Source organism: Staurois parvus, unplaced genomic scaffold (genome assembly GCF_062004578.1).
Source record: "Staurois parvus isolate SC_StPar_1 unplaced genomic scaffold, SC_StPar_1.0 ptg000672l, whole genome shotgun sequence".
Lineage (NCBI taxonomy): Eukaryota > Metazoa > Chordata > Amphibia > Anura > Ranidae > Staurois > Staurois parvus.
In genome coordinates, this window is record NW_028318468.1 from 2784730 (window position 1) to 2796588 (window position 11859).

Consider the following 11859-nt stretch of genomic DNA (forward strand, 5'->3'; position numbering starts at 1 on the left):
AGGGACTGTGGGATATATAGTTTGTTCACAGGACATGTCAGGTCTTAGACTACAGACGGAGGTCATGCAGAGGTCTGTGCAGTGTAATGCCACATTCCTCCTGTTTGACTACAGATAAACTTTTGGAATGTGATAATCTACCCTACTATAGGCTGTGCATACAGGCCACCAAAAGACACCATGAAACTACATGATCAATGCACCTTTTATGCAGGTGGAAATCACAAGGTGCAGGTAGGAAGGTTTATAATGTCAGTTTATATTTCTGTCTGTCTGGGACAGAAATGCACAGACAGCAAGAAAAACCAAGGATGAGTTGTGTATGCATAGCAGAGCCATACAAAGCAGAGTATATAAGCAAAACAGGGCGCACTCTCTTCGTGCATTACCGTGGTGAAATAGAAATTTATTTAAAAGCATATACATGCATACTCACAAACCAAAGGGGGATTAAAAAAAGAGAAGAAGAGTCCGTAATGACAGTCCAAAGTGACGGTAGACCCTTGGTGAGGTAGGCTAATGCGTTTTGGGAGACGTACTCCTTTGTTCAGAGCTAAAATGTAGGCCTACTATTCCAACATTTATAAGGCACAAAATGTTTTAAGAGGACTGTTTTGTTTTGTTTTTTTTTCCCATTTTGTCATGCCCTTTGCCCCAAGCGTTCTGGTTGTCCATTCATGTTCATATGCGCATCACCATTTTTTCGCTGTGACATTGTTGCTGGAGGTGGACCTGATTGGCTCAGCCCTGATTGGGTTGTCATGTGAGGGGGTGTGTTCCTGTCCTCTTAAATCATTTTGTGCCTTATAAATTTTGGAATAGCAGGCCTACATTTTTGCTCTGAAGAAGAGAGTACGTTTCCCGAAACGCGTTAGCCTACCTCACCAAGGGTCTATCGTCACTTTGGACTGTCATTACGGACATGTTTAATAGTAAAACGTAAAAAATATAGTTTTTTGTTTATAGCACAAAAAATAAAAAAGGAGGAGGCGATCAAATACCACCGAAAAAACGCTATCACATACCTGGTGTTAGAGGCCAATGGAAAGAGGGCTTCCCTTGCGACTAAGTTCCAGACTCCCCTGAGAGTGGGACAGCAGGAGTCAGGCCCAAAGTGGCACAGGTCGCCTGTAGGAGTGCTCCTTGGTGGTCCACAGCTGATGCACTGAGATGGGATCTGCAGACAGGTGGTGCCTTCTGAGAAACAGAGGATCACAGGATAGCCAGTTCAAAGCCGAGGTCAGGTACCAGGTGGGAAACAGAGCAGATGTAGTCAGATGGGACAGCCAAGGTCATACACAGAGGAGCAAGAGGGGATATCCATTAGCCAAGCCAAGGTCAGATTAGGGGTTAAGCAGAGAAGACAGGTCCAGGAGCAAGCCGAGTCAGTATCAGGAAATCACAGATCACAATAGCACAGGAACAGAAATAAGGTACTGGGAAGCTAGAGATCAACCAGCACCTGAGAGTAGAGCAGGGTTTCCTTATAAAGGCTGTTTGGAGCCAGATTTGAGCTAATGTGAACTTCTGCGGCCATGCAAGGTACTAGCAGGGGTGCCAGGTCTCCTAACACCTCTGCTGAAGACAGAGCCCTGACAAATGCTCTATTGGTGGGAAAAAAAGGATGTAAATTTAATTTGGGTGCAGCGTTGCATGACTGCAATTATCAGTAAAAGTAATGCAGCACCGTGTCGCAAAAAATGGCCTGGTCAGGAATGGGGGTAAATCCTCAGGAGGGCAAGTGGTTAAAGTGGAACTAAACTCCCCAATATAGTCACTTCTACCTTCCAGTGGTTATGTCCCTCTCCAGACAGTGTCATCTTCTCCCTGGGTGCTGGGTTTTAGGCTTGATTAGTTGGCGGAGGAAGACATCATCCCACCTGTGCACACAGTAGGCAAAGTGTGCCAATAATGCACGGTGAACTGCACATTTCCAGTTTAATTCAATGTACATTCAAGCATAAACTGGGAGCAGGCAGGTATGTATTAATGCATGTCTCTACTACAATAAAGAGCTTGCTCACAGTTTTCTTAGCCCTCATGCAAACTGGACGTTTTGATAACGCTGGTAACGTTAGCTGTGTAATGTCACGTTAAAAACGTGCGTTTTTGCATTAGCGTTTAGTGGCGTTTTGCCACGATTAGTGATGTTTTCCCATGTTTTTCTGCGATTGCGTTTTTTCTATAGGTTTTTGTTGGCCAAAAAAGGTCCACAAACGCCGATTTGCTGCGTTTTACCGTGTTTTGCTGCGTTTTCAGCTAAAAAAATTCCTCTAGAAACCCACTAGTCCTGGATTTTTATTCCAGCCAAAAAACGTCCCAGCCAAAAAATGTTGATTACAGTCTATGTGTGCATGGACACAGGATAACATGCTGGGGGGGGGGGGTTTACTAGCTGTAGAAAAAATCGTCAAAAGCCAAAAACAGCAGCTGTAAAAACATCCAGTGTGCATGAGGGCTTAAAGTTAGGTTTAATTCTGTTTTAAGAATCTGTCGCTGACATTGTGAAAAGTTCTTAAAGTGGCAGTAGTAAAAACTACCTGAATTTGCCCCAGTGTCAGCAATGCTACTGACACTGGTGCAAATGCTTGCCACATAAAAAAATGCCACAAACCTGCGTTCAGAGAAGACCTTACTGGCAAAATTTACATACATACGCACATAACGCGTATATATGTGTGTAATATAATTCCAGTGGCCAGGATAAATTAATATTCTAGAGTAGAGAATGAGTGTCTAAACACCATTCACCTGTAAATGTGCATTATTACACACCAAATTAACATTTTTTATGCTATATTTTTATGCCAGCTCCTGGCAGCTTATATAGGAGTATTTTAATATGATGTTAATATGTTGATAAGGATGTTGCTAAGGAACAGCTAGCTGTTACTAATCACCTTCGCCATCACAGAAGTGAGCTCTTTCTCTGATTCAAACCCCCTCACCTGTGATTTCTCTACCATGATACAACAGCTCTGAGCTCAATATTTGAGAGCTTGCTCCTGTGATGATGGTAAGGCGAACAGTAACAGATAGGCAACATCCTAGGAGTTTTCCAGTCAGGCTTCATGAAGAACATAAATCACCGACACCTATAGCAAGGGCTTTATTCCACTTGGTCAAAGCTGCACAGTTTGTTTTTATTTACAAACAACCCTTATCTTCATAAGTAGTTGTTTTGGTAAAAAGTGAACTAACCCTTTAGGGAACACAACTTGTGTTTTTCACTCAGGATCTTTCTGTCGGCAAGATCCTGCATATAAACATTCATATATCCGTGTTCAAGAAGCTTTAAACAGCAACTCAAGTCAAAAACTAAAAGTTGTCCGATCATTCCCCACCCAATGGCCATTGGGTCCATAAATATGAACATCAGGCTAGGAAAAACATTCCTATTTATGTCAACAAGGAAAGGGCTAGAGCAGCGGTTCTCAACCTGGGGGTCGCGACCCCTTTGGGGGTCGAACGACCATTTCCCAGGGGTCGCCTAAGACCATCGGAAAACATATTTCCGATGGTCTTAGGAACCGAGACACCGCTGCTCTGTCTCGCGATCTGTGGGCGGGATGATATGCTGCCCCTGTAACCTGGCCACACCTCCGGGATCACTCAACAGCTCCGCCTCCTCGCCGCTGATTGGCCACCGGAACTGTAGCTCAGGAGAGGCACACAGGCGGCCAATCACCGGCGAGGAGGTGGAGCTTGGAGAGGAGGAGCCGAGCGGCAGAGCGCGCAGATCGAAGAAGATCGAGGGAGCTGCAGGACCGAGTGAAGAGGAGAGAGGCCAGAGAAGGAAGACAGCTGACAGGTAAGTGCAAATTTTGCTTCTGCAGGCTGTAGATGGGAGAGGGAGAGAGCGAGCCCAGGCTGGAGCAGGGATCAGCAAGGTAAGTATCATTGGTGTCAGTGGGAGGAATAGTGCCCCATCATTTGTGTCACTAATACCAACGATGGGGCACTATTCCTCCCCCCACTGACACCAACGATGGGGCACTATTTCTCCCCCCACTGACACCAATGATAGGCACTATTCCTCCCCCCACTGACACCAACGATGGGGCACTATTCCTCCCACTGACACCAACGATGGGGCACTATTCCTCCCACTGACACCAACGATGGGGCACTATTCCTCCCACTGACACCAACGATGGGGCACTATTCCTCCCCCCACTGACACCAACGATGGGGCACTATTCCTCCCCCCACTGATACCAACGATGGGGCACTATTCCTCCCCCCACTGACACCAACGATGGGGCACTATTCCTCCCCCCACTGACACCAACGATGGGGCACTATTCCTCCCCCCACTGACACCAACGATGGGGCACTATTCCTCCCCCCACTGACACCAACGATGGGGCACTATTCCTCCCCCCACTGACACCAACGATGGGGCACTATTCCTCCCCCCACTGACACCAACGATGGGGCACTATTCCTCCCCCCACTGACACCAACGATGGGGCACTATTCCTCCCCCCACTGACACCAATGATAGGCACTATTCCTCCCCCCACTGACACCAATGATAGGCACTATTCCTCCCACTGACACCAATGATGGGGCACTATTCCTCCCACTGATACCAATGATGAGGCACTATTCCTCCCACTGATACCAATGATGGGGCACTATTCCTCCCACGGACACCAATGATGGGGCACTATTCCTCCCACTGATACCAATGATGGGGCACTATTCCTCCCACTGACACCAATGATGGGGCACTATTCCTCCCACTGACACCAATGATGGGGCACTATTCCTCCCACTGACACCAATGATGGGGCACTATTCCTCCCACTGACACCAATGATGGGGCACTATTCCTCCCACTGACACCAATGATGGGACACTATTCCTCCCACTGACACCAATGATGGGGCACTATTCCTCCTACTGACACCAATGATGGGACACTATTCCTCCCACTGACACCAATGATGGAGCACTATTCCCCGCACTGACACCAATGATGGGGCACTATTCCTCCCACTGACACCAATGATGGGGCACTATTCCTCCCACTGATACCAATGATGGGGCACTATTCCTCCCACTGACACCAACGATGGGGCACTATTCCTCCCACTGATACCAACGATGGGACACTATTCCTCCCACTGATACCAATGATGGGGCACTATTCCTCCCACTGATACCAATGATGGGGCACTATTCCTCCCACTGACACCAATGGCGGGACACTATTCCTCCCACTGATACCAACGATGGGACACTATTCCTCCCACTGATACCAACGATGGGACACTATTCCTCCCACTGATACCAATGATGGGGCACTATTCCTCCCACTGCAAAATTACAGTTCTGAAGTAGCAACGAAAATAATTTTATGGTTGGGGGTCACCACAACATGAGGAACTGTATTAAGGGGTCGCGGCGTTAGAAAGGTTGAGAACCACTGGGCTAGAGGGAGAAAATGAATGTCTTTGTTAGATGTTACTTGTGCTGTTTATCTTTGGGAGGAAAAACAGCAATCAGCACTGGGTTTCAATCCAGTCTAATTCATCGTTCCCCCCAACAACATATGGCTGGCAGGGTCAGGTCCACTCCATACCTACTAACTGATTTCTGTGATCTCTGAGTCATTACCTTCTCGCAAGTATGCAGATATAGAGTCCAGGTTTCATTGACATTTTACTTATTGCATGGTTGTTCCACGTCAGTGACTTGCATTGTATTGAAACATAAAAGACTGCCAACAGGTTGTTAGCCGGATGTTTCTATATATCTTTTATGACAGGTCTCCTTTCCGGAGAGAAATATATGGGCTGCCATGGCTGACCTCCTTCTAAAAATGCTAGTTGTCTGGCTTTTATGCCAAATACCTGCCTTTAGCATTTTTTCAGGCAGAGGCTCAGAAAAAGTCATCAGAAAGTCAGAGGGCCTTATCTGTATACTCATTTTGTCTCAGTGACTCAGTGACTCCAAGTACTAAAGCCATGTGGTCAGGAAAGAAGAGAAGGTCAGAAATGGCAGCCTCCATGTTTCTATCATGGAAGGTTTCTTTTAAATCAAACTTATTTTCCTATCCAGGGCAAAGCAACTGGTTTGATTTATTCCCCACTATTCAAGTAGGGTATTCTTTCCTTTGCTACACCCCAACTATGTCCAGCACTAGGAAGTCCTCTACAGTTATTCAAAGTCCAGAACTTATAAAGCTTGTCTGAGCTGTCAGAAAACAGGGGGGGACTGAAATTACACACTGCAGAGCTCAGTGAGGAGAGCTCTGAAAGCTGATTGCAGGGAAGAGACACCCCCCTTCGACACAGCACACAGGAACAATGCTAAGGCTGTCAATCACAGGCTGTGTGCTGAAGCTCCCTCTCCTGTCACCATTTGTCAGGAAAACTTGTTAGAAGTGATTCATACTGATAGCAGAGGAATGAAGCAGCAGACAGAAATGACACCTAACTGAGACAAGTAGACACTATAGAGGGATTTGCTTTGTTCACATTTCATTTCTGAGGTTTACAACCACTTTAAAGCTGAGCTCAAGCTAACACGTTTGCACATACACCGCTCCAGTATTACATTTCCAGTACAATGCCAGTGTGCCAGGATGAATGATTTCTGTTCATGCGCGGGAGTGATGCCATCCTGCACTGGCAGTCAAGATGGCTGAAGACTGGCAGCCTGGAGAAGCTGGGGAGAAGGTGCTGGAGGCGGCAAGGGACCTCGTGGATGTCAGACTGTGAGAGCATAGATCAATATTCTTGCCTTTAGGTCTGCTTTAAGCACTTACAGTTTTTCCTGGTTCCACGATGGCAGCATACTATGTGTATTCTGCCATGCATTGGTGCCACAAAAGGAAAATTACAATAAGTATTTGATACAATTTTCCTGGTGCCAACATGGCAGCATACATGTAATATGCTGCTATGGGTCGGTGCCAGGAAAGGAAAATTGCAGTATTTGATACAATTTTCTTTTTTACTCTTATTTTAGGGATAATACATTTTAGTTTTGGGTTTAACATTTCTTTAACTTGTTACTTTGCAGAGCATAGATTAAGCACACTAAAATATAAGTAAAACTTCAATTAAATTTTCCTCTATTTGCAGCTTATTGAGTATAAATAAGGGTTGTCTGCTCATTTAAAGAAACATTCAATCAAAATGTTACTTTTAGGGCTCATTTACACAAGATGCAGTCAGGTGCTTTTTTAAAAGCAGCATAAATGCAGTATACATGCACATGCAAGAAAAATGAATGTATTCCAGTGAGCCTAGTTTACACCACTGCAGTAAGTATCAGGATGAAATCCTTGGACCCATTGTCAGACCCTACACTGGTGCAGTGGGTGCTGGGTTCCTCCTGGTGCACAACAATGCCCGACCTCATGTGGTGAGAGTATGCAGGCAGTTCCTGGAGGATGAAGGAATTGATAGCATTGAATGGCCCCCATGCTCGCCTGACCTAAATCCAATAGAACACCTCTGGGATATCATGTTTCGGTCCATCCAACACTGCCAGGTTGCACCTCAGACTGTCCAAGAGCTCAGTGATGCCCTGGTCCAGATCTGGGAGGAAATACCCCAGGACACCATCCATCGTCTCATTAGGAGCATGCCCTGACAATGAGGCTGCAGTAATGGGCACTGATAGGCTGCACTGATGGACACTGATCGGTGGCACTGATGGGCACTGATGAGGAGGCACTGGTAGGTGGTACTGATGGGCATTGACAGGCATCTCTGATGGGCACTGAAAGGCAGCACTCATATACAGTCAGGTCCATAAATATTGGGACATCGACACAATTCTAACATTTTTGGCTCTATACACCACCACAATGGATTTGAAATGAAACAAACAAGATGTGCTTTAACTGCAGACTGTCAGCTTTAATTTGAGGGTATTTACATCCAAATCAGGTGAACGGTGTAGGAATTACAACAGTTTGCATATGTGCCTCCCACTTCTTAAGGGACCAAAAGTAATGGGACAATTGGCTTCTCAGCTGTTCCATGGCCAGGTGTGTGTTATTCTCTCATTATACCAATTACAATGAGCAGATAAAAGGTCCAGAGTTAATTTCAAGCGTACTATTTGCATTTGGAATCTGTTGCTGTCAACTCAAGATGAGATCCAAAGAGCTGTCACTATCAGTGAAGCAAGCCATCATTAGGCTGAAAAAACAAAACAAACCCATCAGAGAGATAGCAAAAACATTAGGCGTGGCCAAAACAACTGTTTGGAACATTCTTAAAAAGAAGGAACGCACCGGTGAGCTCAGCAACACCAAAAGACCCAGAAGACCACGGAAAAAAACTGTGGTGGATGACCGAAGAATTCTTGCCCTGGTGAAGAAAACACCCTTCACAACAGCTGGCCAGATCAAGAACACTCTCCAGGAGGTAGGTGTATGCGTGTCAAAGTCAACAATCAAGAGAAGACTTCACCAGAGTGAATACAGAGGGTTCAGCACAAGATGTAAACTATTGGTGAGCCTCAAAAACAGGAAGGCCAGATTAGAGTTTGCCAAACGACATCTACAAAAGCCTTCACAGTTCTTGAACAACATCCTATGGACAGATGAGACCAAGATCAACTTGTACCAGAGTGATGAGAAGAGTATGGAGAAAGAAAGGAACTGCTCATGATCCTAAGCATACCACCTCATCAGTGAAGCATGGTGGTGGTAGTGTCATGGCGTGGGCATGTATGGCTGCCAATGGAACTGGTTGTCTTGTATTTATTGATGTGACTGCTGACAAAAGCAGCAGGATGAATTCTGAAGTGTTTCGGGCAATATTATCTGCTCATATTCAGCCAAATGCTTCAGAACTCATTGGACGCCGCTTCACAGTGCAGATGGACAATGACCCAAAGCATACTGCAAAAGCAACCAAAGAGTTTTTTAAGGGAAAGAAGTGGAATGTTATGCAATGGCCAAGTCAATCACCTGAGCTGAATCCGATTGAGCATGCATTTCACTTGCTGAAGACAAAACTGAAGGGAAAATGCCCCAAGAACAAGCAGGAACTGAGGACAGTTGCAGTAGAGGCCTGGCAGAGCATCACCAGGGATGAAACCCAGCGTCTGGTGATGTCTATGCATTCCAGACTTCAGGCTGTAATTGACTGCAAAGGATTTGCAACCAAGTATTAAAAAGTGAAAGTTTGATTTATGATTATTATTCTGTCCCATTACTTTTGGTCCCTTAACAAGTGGGAGGCACATATGCAAACTGTTGTAATTCCTACACCGTTCACCTGATTTGGATGTAAATACCCTCAAATTAAAGCTGACAGTCTGCAGTTAAAGCACATCTTGTTCGTTTTATTTCAAATCCATTGTGGTGGTGTATAGAGCCAAAAATGTTAGAATTGTGTCGATGTCCCAATATTTATGGACCTGACTGTATGGCACTGATAGGCGGCACTGACTGGCACTGATAGGTGGCACTGACAGGCACTGTTAGATGGCACTGACTGGCACGGTTAGGCGGCACTGATAGGCAGCACTGACAGGCACTGATAGGCAGCACTGACTGGCACTGATAGGTGGCACTGATTGGCAGCACTGATAGGTGGCACTGACTGGCATTGATAGGTGGCACTGACTGGCACTGTTGGGTGACACTGAAAGGCAGCTCAGATGGGCACTGATATGTGGCACTGAAATGTGGCACTGATGTGGCACTGGCAGGTGGCATGGATGAGCACTGAGAGCTGGCACTGATGGACACTGACAGGTGGCGCTGCTGGGGCTACACGGATCATCAGGGCGCACTGATCATCAGTGCTCTGATGATCTGTGAACATGTCCCCTCCGAAGAATGCCGATTACCGTCTATCCTCTCCTCACGAGCTGTCAGCGTGACAGCTCATGGAGAGAGAAATGCGATAACTGGCTTTCCCTGTTTACATGTGATCAGCTGTGATTGGACACAGCTGATCACATGACCGAGCTGACATCTTTGGCTCTTTCTGTGGATCGGTGATCCGCTGTGTCCGAGGGACACAGCGCACCACCGATCGCCGCGCTGCGCACTCCCAGAGCCGCGCATGCGCGGTTAGAATAAGAGGACGTCATAAGACGTCCTCCCAGAACAAGAGAACCGCCTTGTGTCCGTCATTTTACTATATGGCAGGCGGGAGGCGGTTAAAGTGGTCCTTTAATTTTTTGAACAGTGTATATACTGTATGTTTACCATAATTCAGAGTCACATATAATTTGGAGTGGATACTGTAACATGTTTAATTTTTGGTTATATAAAACGGTGTTGCACTATGGTATCTTTTTGTTTTATTTTGCACGGATTTGGAGTTTAAAGAAGCATAATACGTGGAAGGAACACTTCATGGATCAGAAATATGGAGACACATTTTCCTTATAAAGCGTGTTTTTAGCCTATTATAATCTATAGGTCAATGATTAAGATGAGCAGGAAGTGGGTTCACAAGTCAAGCACGGTGTTGATTATTGCTGGATGATAACACAACATATACTGGGTTGGACGTTTATTATCTGGAAAAAAATTTCTTGGACTGTCATTTTGTTTCTAAAACTTATGGTTCTATTTATGATAATATAGCACACCACAAATTTTTTATTTATTTAAGCTTGTCACCATGTTGATGGGAACAAGGGTTTCTTCCCCACAGTCCTGCTGGACTGTGTTTGTGGGGGTCTGCGAGGGGTGACTTATCAGAATCTGGAAGCCTCCTTTAACAAGGGGACCACCAGATCCCAGTGCTTCTCTTGTGAATGTGTATGGCTACATAGTACTGTGGCAGCACCCAAATATTGTAGAGTTCCCCTTAAGTTTTAACATTTCTAACAGCATCTGTTTGTAAACCAAGGTCATCAGCTCACTTCCCCCCTCCCTTATTTCCTGTGAAATAATGTGTTCCAGTCTGTAGCTGGCACCCTTATTTTCAGCTGAAGATAATTTATCTAGCAAGGCCATATTCTGCACTGCTTACAAAGTATTTTAAATGTACAGAAAGTGAAAGAGGAAATATATGCATTGTGACGTAATTTCTGATATGTATACCCTGTAAGATGCTTTTTCAAGACACTTAGCTTGCAGACACGAGTCCTTGCTAAGTCAACCAGCGCTGGTAGACAGAGGCGTCCCTAGGGTTGGTGTCACCCGGTGCGGTGACACTTGGTGACACCCCCTCCGACGATCCCCGTAGAATGGATCGGATCTGCGGATTGAGCATAAAGGATCGGACTCCGATCCATTATCCTCAATCTGCAGATCCGATCCATCCTGCGGGGATCGTCGGCTTTCTTCACAACTTACCTTTTCTTGGAGCGGGTCCGGTGTCACCCCGTATAGGTTGCATGCCGACGATCCCCGCAGGAAAAATGGTTCCATCATTGTAATCCACCTTCAATCACGGCGTCCAGTGTTGTCATGATGATGCTGAATCGCTGAAATAAACCCAATACGACCCATCTGCACCCACCGAGCACTCGCTCTGCACCCACTGAGCACCCGCTATCTGACATTTGCCGGTCAGATATAAACAGTTGGGCAGAGCTAGCAGTGGTGTGCCTAGCTGTGCTCTGATTGGCCAAAGCATTGCACCTGACCTGTGGCAAATCACAATGCACTGTCAGAGCCCTTACCATTCGTGTGTTTGCCAAGGATACGCTTCTATTATTAGGCTTTTATTTTTGTATACATACACTTTACTACACTGTGATTTGGGAAGCTCTCCCTTCCAACCTCTGGTTAGTTCCTGCACCCACCAGTAGGTGTCATCGTATACGGCTCACTCATACTCCCCGACTCGTTTGTTCTACACCGTTTCCGGCTCCAACCGGCGCAGGCCACGTCACTCAGCTTTTTGTCCGGCGGAAGTG